A 17,025-nucleotide genomic window follows, 5' to 3' on the forward strand; every position below is an offset into this window, starting at 1 on the left:
CCCCCCCCCCCCCCGTGCACAAATTTTTGTGCAGCAGGCCTCTAGTCATAATATATGTTGTTGTTATCATGCTAGGGATTATTAGATCTTCTTGGAAGAATCCAGCTGAGCCAGCACCCAACTCAAGGCCAGGAAAAGCAATCTTAGTTCGGATTCCTGAGTGTGGGGAAGAGAGGTCCCAAGGGGAGAACAGGGAACACATCAACACGTGCAAAGTTCCAGAGATTCAGGTCCCTACCCCATAAGGAGCCCAGAACTGCGGGCTCCTCTCCCCTGGGCCAGGCTGGCTTTCCCCCTTCCAGGCTGCTTGGCTTGAAGCCCTACCACAAAGTAGGGTCTTTGCTCATCATCTTTCTACACACATGCCCTTGTTTAGGGTTCCCCTCTCTCTGCCTATTCAATCCTATCCAACATGGCGTGGCTCATGCAAGACAGGATTTCTAAAAGAAAAAGTTCAAATGCAGGTGGGTCTGGGTTCTGATCCAGTCTCACCAACTGCGTGGCCTGGGCCTTTGCCTTATATAAAAATGGGGCTGGTCAACCCACATTCCAAGCCTGCTGTAAGGTCATGTGTCAAGGGTTTGGCACACCACCCACTCCTTCCATGAAGTCTATCCTGATCCCTCCAGCCCCCTTGATCTCTCCTTCCTCTGAAAGCCTCACTCTCATTAGTGCCTCTCATCTGGTAATGAATCCTCTGTGTCCTCTAACATCTCTTATGATAAACCTCTCTCACTTATTGTTATGTAACTCCTCGAAAATCATTTAACTTTCACTCCAACTGTAAGCTCCTTCACGTAGAGGCCAAATCGTAGCCTCTTTTGTCTCCCTCCATGGTGGCCAGCAGAGTGGGTGCTAAATACATTAAAATATATCTGAGCAAATGGAAGATCTACAGGCAACAGAGGAAAGCCCCACAGGAAACAGACACATTCAGCTCAGAGTAATAGCCCATTCATGCTCTCTGCTCTGGATGAAACCATTCCCTGCCCACACTTAATGAACACTCCATTCATTGAGTGAATGAAATCTGCTGATGCCCCAGCTCATTAAGGTCAATTGTAGTGTGGCTAATCCAGGGAAATAGTTGATCTGAAGAAAATGGCCTCGTTTTGTGAATTAGAATGTCTTTGAAATGATTTTATCATCTTAGTTTCATTTGAACATTAAAAAGTTCATGTAAAATTTAATTTAAAAAAGAGTCAATGTCCCATGAGCACAGCTCACCCTCCAGTGGGGAGAGGTGGCCCAGGAGGAGGCTACAGTGGCAGGACCAGAAACTGACACTTCTTTGCATTAGTCCCCACATTAGACCCGAAGTATGAGCTTCATAATCATTTCCTGTGGGCTGACCTTGACAGAGACTGAGAGCTCATTCACTTCACTTCTGAGTGCTGGGAGACATGCATGTCTGCCTGTTGGTGAGCACCTGCCACCTTTACCAACATCCCGAAAGACGGCCCCAAAACGTCTCACAGGAGCTGAGCAGTAACAGAGATCTTGGAATGAAATTACAGCTCCTCAGGCCATGTGGCCCCACGAGCAGAATTCAAGGAAGCCAGAGCCCTGAGGCCATCCCCCCACCCGACTGTCACCTCTACCCTCTAACTCCCAGGAAGTTAGAACCCACAAAGCAACCTCCCCCCCAAAAAAACTTTGTAGCCAGAGTTCTGTAGTGAACCCCAGAGGCCTCAGTTCTCATCCTGGCTCTGTGCTACGTGATCTTCCAAAGCCCCTTGACCCTCTGGGCCTCTGTTTACTCAGATGTTAAATGAGAAGGTTATTTGAAGACCAGTTGGTTCCTTCCAATTCCAACATTCAATGAGTCAGCTTCAGAGGATCAAAAAAAAGCATCTCTGAATGACCCTACCATATAATTTCACAAGCAGCTCTCCACACACATTAGCTGGGGCTCTTACTTTGTCAAGCATTGTGTTGGATTGCAGTACCAGAAAAAAAAGAGACAGCATCTGATCATTATTGGAGAAAAATAAAGGGGACCAGGGAGAGACAAGGATGGGAGAAAGGGGATTTCATTTCTGATAGGGCCTTCAGGGAAGGCCTCACTGTGAGGGTGACATCAGAGAGGATATCTAGAAAAACCGAGGCAGCCGGCCAGGCAGGTACCTAGGGAAAGTGCTCCAGACAGAGGGGACAGCAAGTGCAAAGGCCCTGAGGTGTTCCAGTTAGCATAGGGAGGGAAGATGGTTACAGGAGTTGAACTAGGAGGTGCAGGTTCACCCATGTAAGGACTTTGGCTTTTATTCCCTTATAAATTCAAATCATTAACGCTTTCACATGAAAGAATTCGACACTATTCACTTATAGGATGAAGGCAAAGTTCCTTTTTCATTTGTTCCGTTTACTTCCCTCTCTCCACCATGGACCCGCAATCTAGTTATGATTTTTATTATTGCCTTCATCTGGGGCAGAAGACTGAAGCTTGGCGATATCAGGCCTCTAGCCAGACATTAGCCTGGTCTCCATCTCAGAATCTCACACAGGCTCTCCCACCTCTCCCGAAAGTACAGTGTCCAAGCTTTTCTAAGCTGCCCCTCTGCGATCACACTGCCCCTGTCACTCTGCCCCAGCCCCCTTGCCATCTATCAACCCCTTCCTCTCTCCCAGGGCCTTCACACCTACTGTTCCACGACCTCCCCCCCCCCCCCCAATACCCTTCCCTTCTGGCTCTCCTCGCTTATGTCCTACTCTCCCTGTAGGTCTCAGTGCAAATATCACTTTCTCAGAGACTTCCCTGCTTTCTCAAAATAAAATCTTCCTGCTAATGCTCTCATAGCTTCAGGTGCTTCCCGTCAACACTCTGCATGCTCATATTTCTTTGTATGACTTTAAAAAAAATAATGCCTCTCTGCTCCATCCAACTGTGAAATCTTTCAGGGTAGAGGTTACATCTGTTTTTGCTCACCTTTCTATCCCTATCCCGGGAACAGGACAATGCCTGGCACACACTTGAGCTACCGATTAAGACTTGAAGGCCAACTGAGTGAAAGAATGAATGCGTGCCCCAGGCCTTCTAGGGGCACAAGGCTCAGGGCTCTTTGGCGGGCTTTGGGGGTGGGGTGTGACAAGAGCCATGAGCTAAGCGGGGGCAGGGCTGGAAGGGGAAAGGACCTGAGCCCACAGAGCTCCTGATGCCACACCAGGCCCTTTACACAAATTATCTCATTTCATTGTCATGGCCGCCACTAGAACTGAGAATGACTATTCCATCTTACAGCTAAGAGAACAGGCTCAGAAAGAAAGTTCCTATAAATGTATCTGTGGTCAGACTTAGTCTTTCTGATTCCAGATCTACGCTCTTTCTGCTCTGCCCCAATGGCTTGGCCAGGCAGTTTCCAGTCCAGCTCTGCACTGATTTCCTGCATGACCTTAAGCAAGTTTCAGCCCCTCTCTGAGCTTCAAAATATATATATACACACACAGAGGTTGTAATACATGTCCTATCTAGTTCTGAGATTTCATGACTCTAAGATGCTATGCTTTTAAATGTATAAAATCAAATAATGGGTGCCAAAGTACTAGCTCCATGTCAAACACATAGTAGACACTTCACAGATGTTCATTTCCTCCCTCCCTCCTTCCTTCATCCCTCCCCACTTCCATCCTTTCTCCCTTCCTCCTAACCTCCTCTTCTCCCCAGCTCCCTGTTTCAGAGACTCAGCCTCCTATCCCTCCTTGAGGTCGCCTTGCTGGCTGGCTCTTCCAGGAGACCCCCAGCACTGCCTCCCCACTGTCCCGGACATGGCCTGGCTCTGACATTGTCCCCAGCCTGCAGTGGTCTCAGACAGCCATTCCAGCTGTGCCCCCAGAGAGGCTCGGGGTCTTCCCGCCTCCTGAAGGGGGACTTTGGTCTCCGTCCAGCACTGTGAGGAGCGAGAAGGAAATGACAGGAAAGGGACTCACATATATGAGTACCTTCCAGAGGCCAGAGACTAGGCCAGGCTCTGTGCTGTGTGATCTCATTGAACCCACTTGCAAGAGCCATTGCTAGTTCCAGTTCACAAAAAGGAAGAGACTAAGGCTCAAAGAGGTTGAGAAATTGCACATCCAGCAGGCAGCTGAGGCTGCACTTTCACCCCTACCTGTCCCATCCAGGTACATACCCCTTTGCCAGCCCCGCGGTGCCTGAACCTCAGCAAGGACCCATTCTGCACCGCGGCCATTCCCTTGAGCGCACCTTTCTTTTCATACCCATGTAACTTTGGATTAACAGCCTCAGTGATTTACGTCCGTCAAACTCTCTGGCCACTCCCTCCCGCCCCTCCACACTGCCCCCTCCGAAGTACCAAACTGCAAAATAAGCACGAACTGCCCCCAGTGTTTCTGAAGAATGGCATGGCTGGTGCTGAGAAAGAAGAGTGAGCCTTTCCTCCCTAGTTCATGCTGCTGAATCCAGAAATCAGACTCGGGTAAGATGTGAAGGTCACCAAGTACTCCCAGATATGATCAGGGCCTTAGCTGGGGCTGCAGGAAGAATGGAGAAGGGGTGCCTGCTCTTTCTAAAGGCCCCTCCTGGAAGCTATGCCCTCAAGGAGTATGAAGGTGATGGGGGAGCAGGGTGTGTGTGGGAACAGCGTCAGCTATGATCTGTGAGGCACCCTGGACGAGAAACAGGTGAGAGCGGAAACCCCGGCAGGACTTTTCTGGCTCAGACTGTCTTCTTCTTGCCTGTTCTGTACTTGTCTGGGATGGAAAAGCAGCCCCTGGTTGGAGAGATTGGTCAACTCTCTCCCTGGGAGGAACCTCATCTAGGGACCAAAACTCCAGGATGCTCTCCCAGACCGCTGAGGAGGTGACACTCCCCCATCACGCTCCCCCGACTTCCTGGACTCCTCCATGGCCCTGTCATGGTTTCACTAATTACTTATGAACTTGAATCCTGCCTCCCCCACAATCCGTGAACTGGCAGGAAGCCCGGCTGTCCAGCGCACAGTCGTATCCCAGTACTCCTCAGGGTCTGACACATAGAAGATGCTCAATAAAAATCAACTGAATAAACATTACCAGTGGGGAAGAACCCAAGGCCTGGTTCAGGCTGATGGGACCTGGCCGCCACACACACCAGGCCCCAGGTGGCCCCCGCACTGGATTAGATGAAAAACGTAAGTGAGAACAACCATTGGCACATGGTAGGCACACAATTCAGGTTTGTGGACTCTGCCAGAATGTGGAGAAAACCCAGAGGGTGTGGTTCCTACCCCGGCCGTGGGGCAGTCACGCAGGCCAGATTTTTATTCATCACTCAGTGAGTATGAGGGGTGTATGTCTGCGTGTGTGCTCCACTTTAATAAGGATCATAGAGTCTGTGCCAACCAATTTTCTCCCCACACATTACATGCCAGACACGGTGAAGGCGCTTCATTTGTGTGTGTATAATGCCCATGACACATCCACATACATTAACTCCCACAGCCCCAATGGCACTATTACCATCATTTACTGATGAGGGAAGTGGGGCCAGCTATTAAGGTCATCCAGTGAGCATACGGCTGAGTCAAGTCTCAAACTCAAGCCTTTGGCTTGTTCTGCACAGGTTCCAGCACACAGCGAAGGAGCCTCCAATCTGTGGACTTGCTCAGCTACCCAACCACCACAGAGCTCAGCAAATCCTTCTCCCTCGCTCGATCTATGAGCGAGCCTGTGGCAGCCGTCCCTCTTCCCAGGAAGAGTCCTGCTCTACGTGGTTGGGGGGTGGGGCCTAGCCCCATGGCTCTGTGCAAAAGGAATGCCAGGCGGTTCCCCTCTCCCCTGCCACACTTCCCAGCTAAGGGCACTCCCCAGAGGACTTAAGTTTTCCTTCCACCCCTGCCTTCCAAATCCAATGGAAAGGCTGAGAAGTATTCAGGAGACCAGATGTCCAGCTAGGAAAGGGGCTTTCCTGACAATGTGGAAGTCAGTGGGAGGTAGCAGTCTCATCTCATGGCCACTCAGCAGTTCCGAAGGATGCGGGTGCCCCTGAGGAGAGCTATGCCCCCCGCAAGGAGCAAATCACTTTCCCTGGGAATGGCCTCCAGGGAAGGTGGAGGGAGGAGGGAATCCATAGAGCTCCTGGCCTTTCCTCCAGATCACACCAGTGAGGAATGCCCCAGGGACTGCTGTCCTGGGTGAGCCTAGCCCTCCCAGAGCTGAGAGAGGCACCATGAGCAAGGGGCTCCCATCGAGGCAGTAGGGCAAGACCACCACTTCTACACAGGCCACAGGAGAGCAGTGGCACTGAACCTCCACGCTACTGGGCTCTCCTACTCGATTTCTGTCCCCGTGTCCTCAGGCCTGAAGGACTCAGAAGGGCCCCTCTCACCTAATCAGAGTGAGACAGGCCCTAGTCCACTGGGCCAAGCGTCCCTTGGTGCTCCCCACCGTCTCCAGATTTGTGGTGCTCGGGGGCCTGGACCACACACTTTAGCATGTACTCATAGCCTAGCAGACCTGGAGGGCCTTGACAATCTCGTCTAACCTCCTGCTCTATAAGTGACCATGCTACAACCCAAAGACGTTACAAGAGTGTCCGACTCACGCAGCTTTTCCCTTGGACGTTATCTGTTTGGGCTCCTGATGAGATAGTGTAGTTCCCAGAAGACAAGGCCCTAGCCCCGCACAGCCCACGACTGGGCATTCATGAAGAGGGGGCTCAGGCCACGCTTTGGACGGGTAGATGCATTACCGGGGAGGGCTCAGGAGTGCGATCAAGCACCTATGCCCGTGGGCCCTGGGCACATACCCAAAATCTTTGGGCCTTCTGGCTTCTGACCTGGAACTAGAACCCACAATCCACAGGGGGCACCGCCTCCCTGAGAAAGGGCAGAAGCAGCCCTGGACTCCACAGCTCAGCACAGGCCTTGGGCTAGAGCAGCACAATGACAATGAACTGCCTGAGGGAGGACAGTTAGAGGAAGCTCTAGGGTGGGGCTCGCTGCCCTTACTCTACCCCAAACCCACTGTGCCACTCTGGAATTAGGGAGACTGTGCAGAGCCCCCATGACATCAGTCATCAGGCTCCTACCAACGGGCTGTCTGCCAGGACTGTAAGCAAGGGCTCAGGAGTGCGATCAAGCACCTATGCCCGTGGGCCCTGGGCACACACCCAAAATCTCTGGGCCTTCTTGCTTTTGACCTGGAACTAGAACCCACAATCCACAGGGGGCACCACCTCCCTGAGAAGGGCCGAAGCAGCTCTGGACTCCACAGCTCAGCACAGGCCTTGGGCCAGAGCAGCACAATGACAATGAACTGCCTAAGGGAGGACAGTTAGAGGAAGCTCTAGGGTGGGGCTCGCTGCCCTTACTCTACCCCAAACCCACTGTGCCACTCTGGAATTAGGGAGACTGTGCAGAGCCCCCATGACATCAGTCATCAGGCTCCTACCAACGGGCTGTCTGCCAGGACTGTAAGCAAGAGGACCATGGGTGCCAACCCCTGGGGACCTTCTCCTTACCCCAGGCTCCTTACCACTCGGGCTGCACTGCAGCTCTGTCACCACCAGCCACTGCCATTACCAACCTCCCTGCCCAAGTCTGCCGCCACGCCACCTCTGCGCTGGCCAGCCCACCCCACCTGTAACTGAAGGCTTTGTGGAAGTAAAAAAATAGATCCTCTAGGTTTTCGTTTCCATAACACCTGAAAACTTTCCGCAGAGTCTGCCAGACAAAGATATGGGTGATGGGAAGATGTGTTCATCTGGTTCCTTTAAAGAGATTCTGGGGAGACGAATAGTGGGGCTCAGGGCACAGCAACTCTCAGAGCCCAGCAAGGCACTTCCTTTGTCTCCAAAGGCTAAAGAAAAGCCCATAGTTGTGACAGGTAGACCTGGGCTACTTTAATTAACACGCTTCCCCGTGAACAGGCAGACACTTCGCATCCCCTTCCGAGACCCACCACTCTCGCTCCTCTCATTTGTAAAATGATATGACAATGTCCATTCCACCTGCTTCACAAAGTTGACAAGATCAGACGAGAGAGCGCATGAGAATGTGCTTTATTAGGGAAGAAAACTAACATCCACCATGAGCTTACCACATGCCACGCACTTTTAGATAGTTTCTTCAGTACTCCTATGGGCTCTATGTCATTATCATCCTGACTATATAGCGAAGAAAACTGAGGCTCAGAGAGGTTAAATGATGTGCTGAAGGACACACAGCTTAGCAGTAGTAGGACCAGGGTCAGGATGGAGAATCTGACACGCTAGCCTGTGTTCCTTCTCCCAACACCACACCATCTAACAAAGGAAGCCAACATCGCTTTGTAGAAGAGGCCAGTGAATCTTCAGACTAAAAATGCTGCCGCCATGTGTGGGGAGCAGCTATAGGGTTAAGCCTCGGACTGACCTGTTGGCAAAGTCACAAACAAGTCCCAGCTTAGAGAGCACAGTCCTCTTAAGCATAATTAGGCTTGACCTTATGACGCTCCCTAGATCTTACCTGGGAAGCTAATGGGCTGAGGGAAGTGCAAATGCTCCACATCCTTTCTCTGAACCAATGCAGCTCAACTCGCCAGCAAAACCAGGGCTCGGTGGTTATTGTTTTTGCCTCTCAAAGGCCAGAGGCTATGCGGAATTGAAGATCAGGAGGCAAATACTCCCTAAGCCTACAGAGACTCGCCACCAGAGCATGGGGTTTTAGGGCACTGCCAACTGGAGCACATGGAGCCTGGTGGGGTCTGGAGAATGCTCCGTGGTTATGTGTTTTTTCTTTCCCAGCTTCTGAGCAAACTGAGAAACAAAACAAGGAACAAGGCAGATGAGGCAAAAATGTCACCGTTGTTACTAAGAAATATAGGTTGGCTCGGCCGGTGTGACTCAGTGGTTAATGTCAACGTATGAACCAGGAGGTCACGGTTCGATTCCCAATCAGGGCACATGCCTGGGTTGTAGCTCGATCCCTAGAGGGAGCAGGCAGGAGACAGCTGATCAATGATTTTCTCTCATCAAAGATGTTTCTATCTCTCTCTCCCTTTCCCTTCCTCTCTCTGAAATCAATAATAACATATTTAAGGGGGGGGGGGAGAAAGACAGACTAGGTTGGAAGGAATAGCATTGGGGTAAAAGTCAAATGGGCTTCCAAATTAGTATCTTCAAATTAGCTGGCTCACCCAGTCACAGGCCAGAGGGGACGTTTCTTGCCCTGAGGAGCAGAGCAGAACACCTCTTTGCTATGAGTGACTCCCAAGAAGGAAGAGGGGATGACCAACATGTGCCAGTTCATTCACCCATGTTCACCAATCAGATATGTCACTCTGCTACCACTACCAGAAAGGGAGATTTGGGGGGTCTGCCTAGGGCAGTGATGGCGAACCTATGACACGCTTGTCAGAGGTGACACGCGAACTCATTTTTTTGGTTGATTTTTCTTTGTTAAATGGCATTTAAATATATAAAATAAATATCAAAAATATAAGTCTTTGTTTTACTATGGTTGCAAAGATCAAAAAATTTCTATATGTGACACGGCACCAGAGTTAAGTTAGTGTTTTTCAAAATGCTGACACGCCGAGCTCAAAAGGTTCGCCATCACTGCCCTACACACAAGGGCGACCCAGGGGCCACGCCCTCGCATGGTGCCTCTGCAGCTGTGTGTGTTCACGATGCCTGCCTGGGAGTGCTGCTGCAGGAAGGAGGGGTCAATGATTGCCCAGAAATAAAGCAGTATAATGAGGAGGAAACACAGAAGCCAAAGGGGCTCCTGAGAGCAACTTCAAGCTCCTCATTGGAGAGGTGAGGAAACTGACATCCAGAGATCAGTCACAGCCCGGTCCACCATCCTCTGAAGGCCAGTCCAAATCCCTGTACTCTCCACCATCCCAACCACGGTGACATTGGTCAGCTTCATGGTCCGAGAGGGCTGGGTGTGGGCCTATCTGCTCTCTTGGCTGAGGAAAAGCAGGGATAGTGTGCTGTCATCAGGGGTGGATCCGTTTGCTTCATGCACGGTCATTAGCCTAGGTTCTACCCACTGAGAAGTAAGCATAAAATCCTCAGGGACCCCTCAGTGTGTGACAGAGGCCAGTCCCCAACAGGGAGGCCCAGGTGGCACTCCTGAGGCAGTGGTGGCCCAGCTGGCCCCCTGGTATGCTCAGAGGGGGCTAGTCTTCACTCTGGTTCAGGCTGCCTCAGCCATCCCTGTGAGCACTGCTGAGAGTTCATCGCCCCTTGAAGTTTCCCTGATTATCTACACACTGGTCACTCAGTAGCATCCCATCCCACCTGTCCCTCCTCTGGTTAATGGCAACCTGTGCCTTTTTTCATGTCACCTCAGTGTGTCTGCATGTCATCTCTTGTGTGTTTGTCCACCCCCAAACAACTGAGGGCAGGTCTATTTCTACCATAGCCCGGCCGGAGTCTGCACACATTGGGCAGCACCAGGCCTCCACGTCACCAGCTGTTTGTTCCACACTTGCTGATGGTGCCAGTGGCCTACAAAAGGGCCACGAGGGGGCTGGTCTTCACTCTGGTTCAGGCTGCCTCAGACATCCCTGTGAGCACTGCTGAGAGTTCATCGCCCTTAAAGTCTCCCTGATTACCTACACACTGGTCACTCAGTAGCATCCCATCCCACCTGTCCCTCCTCTGGTTATGGCAACCTGTGCCTTTTTTCATGTCACCTCAGTGTGTCTGCATGTCATCTCTTGTGTGTTTGTCCACCCCCAAACAACTGAGGGCAGGTCTATTTCTACCATAGCCCGGCCGGAGTCTGCACACATTGGGCAGCACCAGGCCTCCACGTCACCAGCTGTTTGTTCCACACTTGCTGATGGTGCCAGTGGCCTACAAAAGGGCCAGGCCATGTCCCAGGAAAGCACAATGGAAGGGGAGTGGTAAGCTGGGTAGTCCAGCCGCTGGATGTTCAGTCCAACATAACAGGGAGGGGGTTCTCCAACAGTGATCGAGTCTCTCCTATGCGCCAGACACTGTGTTGGGGACTTTACAAATGCTCACCTCACAATCCTTTGAGCTTTATACTTTTATTTCCCACTTTACAAGGGGGAGGAGGGAGTTGGATCAAAGATGTTAAGCAACTTGTCTAAAGTCATCTGATTAGTAACTAGCAGAGCCAGGCTCTCAGGGCAGTTGTATCTGATGCTAAGCCCATACTCTGTCTCCACAGCAGGCAAGCTCTTTGAGGACAGGGACTGGATGGTTACATGTGCCTGTTCCATTTGTTGTTGCAGCTGTGTCCTCGATGCCTAGCACTGTGCCAGGCACACAGGAGACACTGAATCCTGGCTGGATGAAGGAACACCACGCTGCCTGTCCCCAGCAGGACAGGATAAGCTTGTGATGCCAGGTTCCTGGGCTCCACTTCCAGGAATCTTGGACAACTATGTGTCCCTCCTCTCCACCTAGAAAGGTACCCAATATTAAAGTTCCTCCAAAGGCCTCCTGGAGCATGGATGGGTTTACTAGGCACAAGATGGGATTGGGAGTGGAAGCGTAAGCTGAACCTGAAAGACTAGATCCTAACAGGGTGGGGAGTTTAGAAGTGTCCTCAGTGCCCTGTGCCCTGCGCCACTCTGTGGCCCCTCCCCAACACTGGGGCCCCCTCAGACCCCCACTGCCTTGACGGAGCGGCACTGAAGTTGGCCACATTCCTATTAAGCAGAGAAACTAACAATTACGCCACCCAGCCCAGCTCCATCGGAACCCTCGCAGTCTGCTCGGGGCCCCAGGGCCAGCTGCTTTTTTCCACATTCCAGCCAAAAATAATACGAGAACGAAGCTGTTTGGTGGAGACTTAATCTAATCTTCATTGCTTCAGTTTTAAAATATCCTGCCTGGTTTAGGGTTTCTTATTACACACAGGGATGTGTTTTTAGTGAGATAGGTCTTAGCAGAAACGTCCTTCGTGTAATTAGAAACCCAGGCAGGCAGGGCCTGCGGTGAGGCTTCCAAGCCAAATAGCAGATCCCCCTGAAGACACGGCGTTTGCAGCGAGTTCATGCAGCAAGTTCTTCTCAAGGGTCTGGGGCTTGGTTCTCCCTTACTCCTGCAGGATCTGGTAGAAGGACTGGGCCTTCCCACTCTCATGGTTTCTCTTAACAAACTGGTGGTTCCTTCTACCCTCAACCGGGCTCTCACCTCCAATCAGAATGGAGACTAAGATGTTGCCCGTGACTGTAGGAGGAGGCTGTGTGCGGAAAAAAATTACCCCAAGAAGTCCCCACAGACAGAGAATTAAAGGCAAGCCTTCCACTGGAGCCACGTCTCCAGAATCAAGGCTGGCTTTGAAAAACCAGGCACAGGAGTGGAAAGAGTGTCCAAGGACATGCACTTTTGTAGAAGGGCCGGCTGTAACTTCGTGGGCTTTCTGGCCCAGGATCTGCTTTGATCTGCCAGCGTGGAGACTGCTAAGCAAGGGTCAGGCAGCGGCTAGCTCTGGACCAGCGCCCATCCCCCCTAGCCTGACCAGATGTCACACACCAGTTGGTGCTCAGGGCTCTTCTTCCCCGTGACAGAGAGAAGGGGCTGGATTTCTGATAGGTCAGATTCTGTGTTCATCTGATGCATGAAAGCCATTCCAGGTAGCACCATGGGGAACAAGCATTCCAGTTCCCCCAATGCAGCAACTTAATTGTCCCTCCTGATGAAGTGCAGGTGGTTTTTGGAATCACAGCAGGGTTTCCAAATTCTAGGATGTAAGGAAAGGCAGGAGGTCAACCCTTTCACCCAAGTCTTGCAACTCCTGAGAGTTATGGGGGAAGGCTGTGGAGCCGAACAGGGAAAGAAAACACACTGAGGATTGTGACTGCTGCTCAGAAGCCTTCCCTCTCATTCCCTTTGTTATTTGAGAGCACCCAGTACGATCCCTGCAGGATTCACTCAGGAGCCTCGGGAGCAGTGTGTGTGATACACTCATTTTACAGATGGAGAAACCAAGATCCAGAAGTTAAATGACCCGCTGGAGTCCTGCAGCCAGACAGTAACAGGGGATAAAGCTGCCGGGCCCCCAAATTTCAGCCTAAACACTAGCTCAGCATGCTGACCTGCCAACCTCGATGATCTCCTTCCTCCATTCCCACCAGGTATTAGATCTAATTAAATTAGCAGATCCCCATTGCAACAAGCTGGCCAAGCAGCCTGGCCAGAACCCAGCCAGTGCGGCTCCTCCCTCTAAATTCTGCTTCTCCATAGAATTCAATCTTCAATAAAGTCATGAATCTCATGTGAAGTGTTTTATGCAAAGTGTGGTGTGCTGGCTATAATCAAGGCTAACGGTGGCTCACGATGATTCATTTTCTCCCTCTCCATACTCTGATCTGCATTTTGTTTGATCAGACACTCTGGTTCCCATGCCGTCACCTCTAGCAATTGCATCACACGTTTATATATATCTCAGCATCGCAGGCCTGGTGCCACACAGTATAGGAAAAGGAAAACTTAGAACAGCATTTCTCACCTTCCTCAAACTAATTTAGAAAATGTGCTCCACATTAAATAAATCGGGAACAAAAGTCTGAAATTGGAGATAGAATGGGGGGGGGGGGGCTAAATAAATAGCATGGAAATCTTGCAACATGTTGGAAGCCTATAAATTTTATAGGTTGTTTCTTTAATAAAAACAAATTCAATTGCTAACAACACAGTATTATTAAGCTGCTAACATTTAAAAATCTAATTTGGCCTGCTCTGCTGCTGTTCATGGTGCGTGTTGCATTCACCCAGAATAAGGAAGTCAGGTTGATGGGTTTGGTTTGGTTTCTGAACCAGGCTAATAGAAGCCGCTTTAAAACTCAGCCTTTTTGCTTTCTAGGCATGCCTTGGTCTTTAATGAGTTACAGCCCCACGTTGAAGATGGACATGGCAGAAAGAAATTTAACACACACTCTGGTACACCCATAAACATCAAGGCCAAGGGAGAGGAGGTATGTTTCCAGTTAAGCTAGAACTCCATGAATTCAGGATTCTCCACTCACAAGACAGTAATTCTCCTTATTTCATCACTAACTTACTTCAAATGTGTTTATACAATTTATTGCTACTGAACTTCCAGGCAACTGGTGTAGAGTTAATGAAACCCAGCTTGGAGAAGCTTTGAACAACTAACCACAGTTTAAATGGTTATGACATGCGGTCAAAGCCACAGCCCAGCCCCGCTGCAGTTTCTGTGTTAGGGCCTAGTCAAAAACCTTGTCATCTCACCTTTTGTGCCAAACAGATTGGAAAAGGGAAAAGTGCTGAAAAAATAGTTTTGCACGTATCTTCTCAAGGTTGCCAGACTTTCGCCCTGACATTTTAGCGTGTCTTACTTACTAAAGGCAAGACAGAGCCCCTCCCCCAGTCCCCAATATTTTAGTTGCAGTTTGATTTGGCAGCCAGTTGAAATCCTGAAATCTGACATGCGGTCAAAGCCACAGCCCAGCCCCGCTGCAGTTTCTGTGTTAGGGCCTAGTCAAAAACCTTGTCATCTCACCTTTTGTGCCAAACAGATTGGAAAAGGGAAAAGTGCTGAAAAAATAGTTTTGCACGTCTCTTCTCAAGGTTTCCAGACTTTCGCCCTGACATTTTAGCGCGTCTTACTTACTAAAGGCAAGGCAGAGCCCCTCCCCCAGTCCCCAATATTTTAGTTGCAGTTTGATTTGGCAGCCAGTTGAAATCCTGAAATCCAGTTTGAGTTTAATTGAATTGGGTCAGGTCTATATAAAGCAATGTTGAGAAGGGGTTTATGGGGGAGGGACCAAGCAACATTTGAAGTCAGACTCAGTGAAAGTCCGAAAGGCAAGACAGGAACGTATAGAGGACACTGGACTGGAAAAGAAGGAAACGCATCTTTCTGAATTACTTGGACATTGATTTTTATTCATCCTCATTGTCACACGGCGTCCTGCCCCAGCTCTGTCCCTGTGGGAACTCCAGGAGTCTCTCTCTTTTTAAACAGGCCCATTTTGGAAGAGTAAAGGGGAGGGACTGGACTCATCATGGCCCCACAATAAAAGCTCCTTTTGAAAGCAGCACTTTCATTAACTTAAAGCAATCTATAGACTTAAAAGCAGAGAGCAGTAAACTCCCAGAAAGGATCATAAAACAGCCAGTCTCGAGTCCGGTACACTTCAGTGCAATTTGCACGAGGCATTTTACTGTGAGCCGTGGCCGGCCCATCTCTCTCCAGTAACCCCCTGCCCCTTATTCTGGGCAGCTTCTCTTTCTCTCTCTCGCCTTTTATGCCTTCGGAGCTCACAAAGGAGAGGCGGAGACCCGGAGTCTCCGTGGGGTCACGGCTCCCTCCTGCACGCAGGCTCTCGGCGGGAGAGAGTGCAAGAATTCCAAGCCCGCAGAACAACAGCGCGGAGCTCCGCTCACAGCGCCCAGGCGGCCGCGGCCACTCGTGGGTCGCGGGGTCTCCTGCGCCCCGGAAACGCAATCTGGCAGCCCCAGAGAGGGGGACGAGGGGACGGGGCGACGGGTACGAGGGCTGGGAGGTTGAGCTCAAGATTGCGAGGAGGAAATTTCAAACCTCCCTCCTGTGCACCGCCCTACGCACTGCTTCCCTAGTTGGCCAGAGAGGTAGTCTCTCTCCCGAGTCGGGACTTCTCTCTCCCGCGAGCTAGGCCAGAGCCTAGGTCCCGGTGCAGCTCCAATGAGAGATCCAGAGTCCAAAACAGGAGACCCCTCCCTTCCCCCAAGGCCCAGGCCTCGCGAAGGCCAGAATGGCAGAATAAGCGGGAGGTCTTGGGGTTAGGCTTCGCGTAATTTATCTTTTTGTGTTTGAACACCATCATTTTCTCAGTTTGGGGGAGGGGTCACCTAAATCTGTCTACAATACGAAGCTTTTGTCTTCCACCAGTTGGACAGCATTTGCTATCCGAGAAGTTAACACGCTGGAGAAGTCCAACCCGCCCGGCCGTGTTCCGCCCGCAGACCCGGAGTGACTCCTGGAGCCTGAGGCGCCGCCACAGTCCTAGGATCCACCTCGAGCCCTGCGTGGTTGCCCTGTCGATTCACCCAGAACGTCCCATCGATATGTCCGCTTCCCGGAATCTTTCTCCTAAGACCGGGTCCTGAGCGCCTCCAATCCTCTTTTCCAGATCCTCTTTCCCGGAGAAGCAGCAGAAATTCGGGGATCGCCTGCCATGGCTCGGATCAACTACTTTCATCGCCTACGTTAATGCTTTTCCACCCACGGAGAGTGAAGACCAGCGCGCACGACCACCCCCAAATTTCAATAGCCTCAACCCCGATAAAAATTCGTGATCCCGTGCCTAAATCCTAAAAACAAAACAAAACAAATAAAAAAAAAAAACCACCCGTTTCTCCGACTCCAGCCTCAGATGTAACTCCTGGCCCCCAACTCCAGCCCCCAGCTCTGGCTGGGGTGTAGATTCCACCCTTAAGCTACTCAGTGGCCCGTTCACGCTTCTAAAGTGAGCCTGACCCCTGTAACCCAAACTCCAGCCTGGCCGTTCGAACCCCTGCCCTAATTCAGGGCTGATGCACCACCACTCCCAGCCCTGCCGCACTCCCACCCCGAGCCCGGGTCTCCCTGCCGCGAAGGCTCCTCTAAGACCCCGAAAGGGAAGCCGGTTCCCTCGTTTCTAACTCGGGTTCGGGAGCTGGGAAAGCCCGCACACCTAAGCCGAAAGAGACGCAAACTTTGCGCGGCACACTCCCGACCCTGCCCCATCGCCCTCCGCTTTCCATCCCCTCTTTTACGAACTCACGCCTGGAGGGCTCGATCCAGGACTCTAACTCCCAACCTCGCAGTGGGCCCCACGCCTCAACCACCTCGCCAAGGTCTCCCAACAATCCGTCCAAAGCCCGTAACCCTACAGATTATCGCTCCTTGCAGGGCCGGGTTCCCTAAACTGGCCCCGGGGATCCCAGTTTCCAGACTCGTGTTCCGAAGTCCCCCGGATTCGCCTGCAAAGCCCACTCGCCCAGGCCAGACGAGTCAGGCGGTGGCTCTGACTTCAGTCGCCCGGCCCCGAGTCCGAGGCTGCTCCCGCTTCAAGCCGCTCAAAGGAGCCCCAGGTTGGTGGCGCCAGCAGCGCCGGCCCAAAGGGCGCCCCGAGCCGGGA

General features: G+C 51.4%; 1 protein-coding gene across 2 annotated transcripts in view; it reads right to left on the reverse strand.

Annotated features, from left to right (window-relative positions):
* The window catches only part of PKNOX2 (PBX/knotted 1 homeobox 2), a 291,449-nt gene that overhangs the window by 221,792 nt on the left and 52,632 nt on the right, over positions 1-17,025 (reverse strand). The gene's annotated exons all lie outside the window — the stretch shown is intronic.

This window comes from Myotis brandtii, unplaced genomic scaffold (assembly GCF_000412655.1).
Source record: "Myotis brandtii unplaced genomic scaffold, ASM41265v1 scaffold325, whole genome shotgun sequence".
NCBI lineage: Eukaryota > Metazoa > Chordata > Mammalia > Chiroptera > Vespertilionidae > Myotis > Myotis brandtii.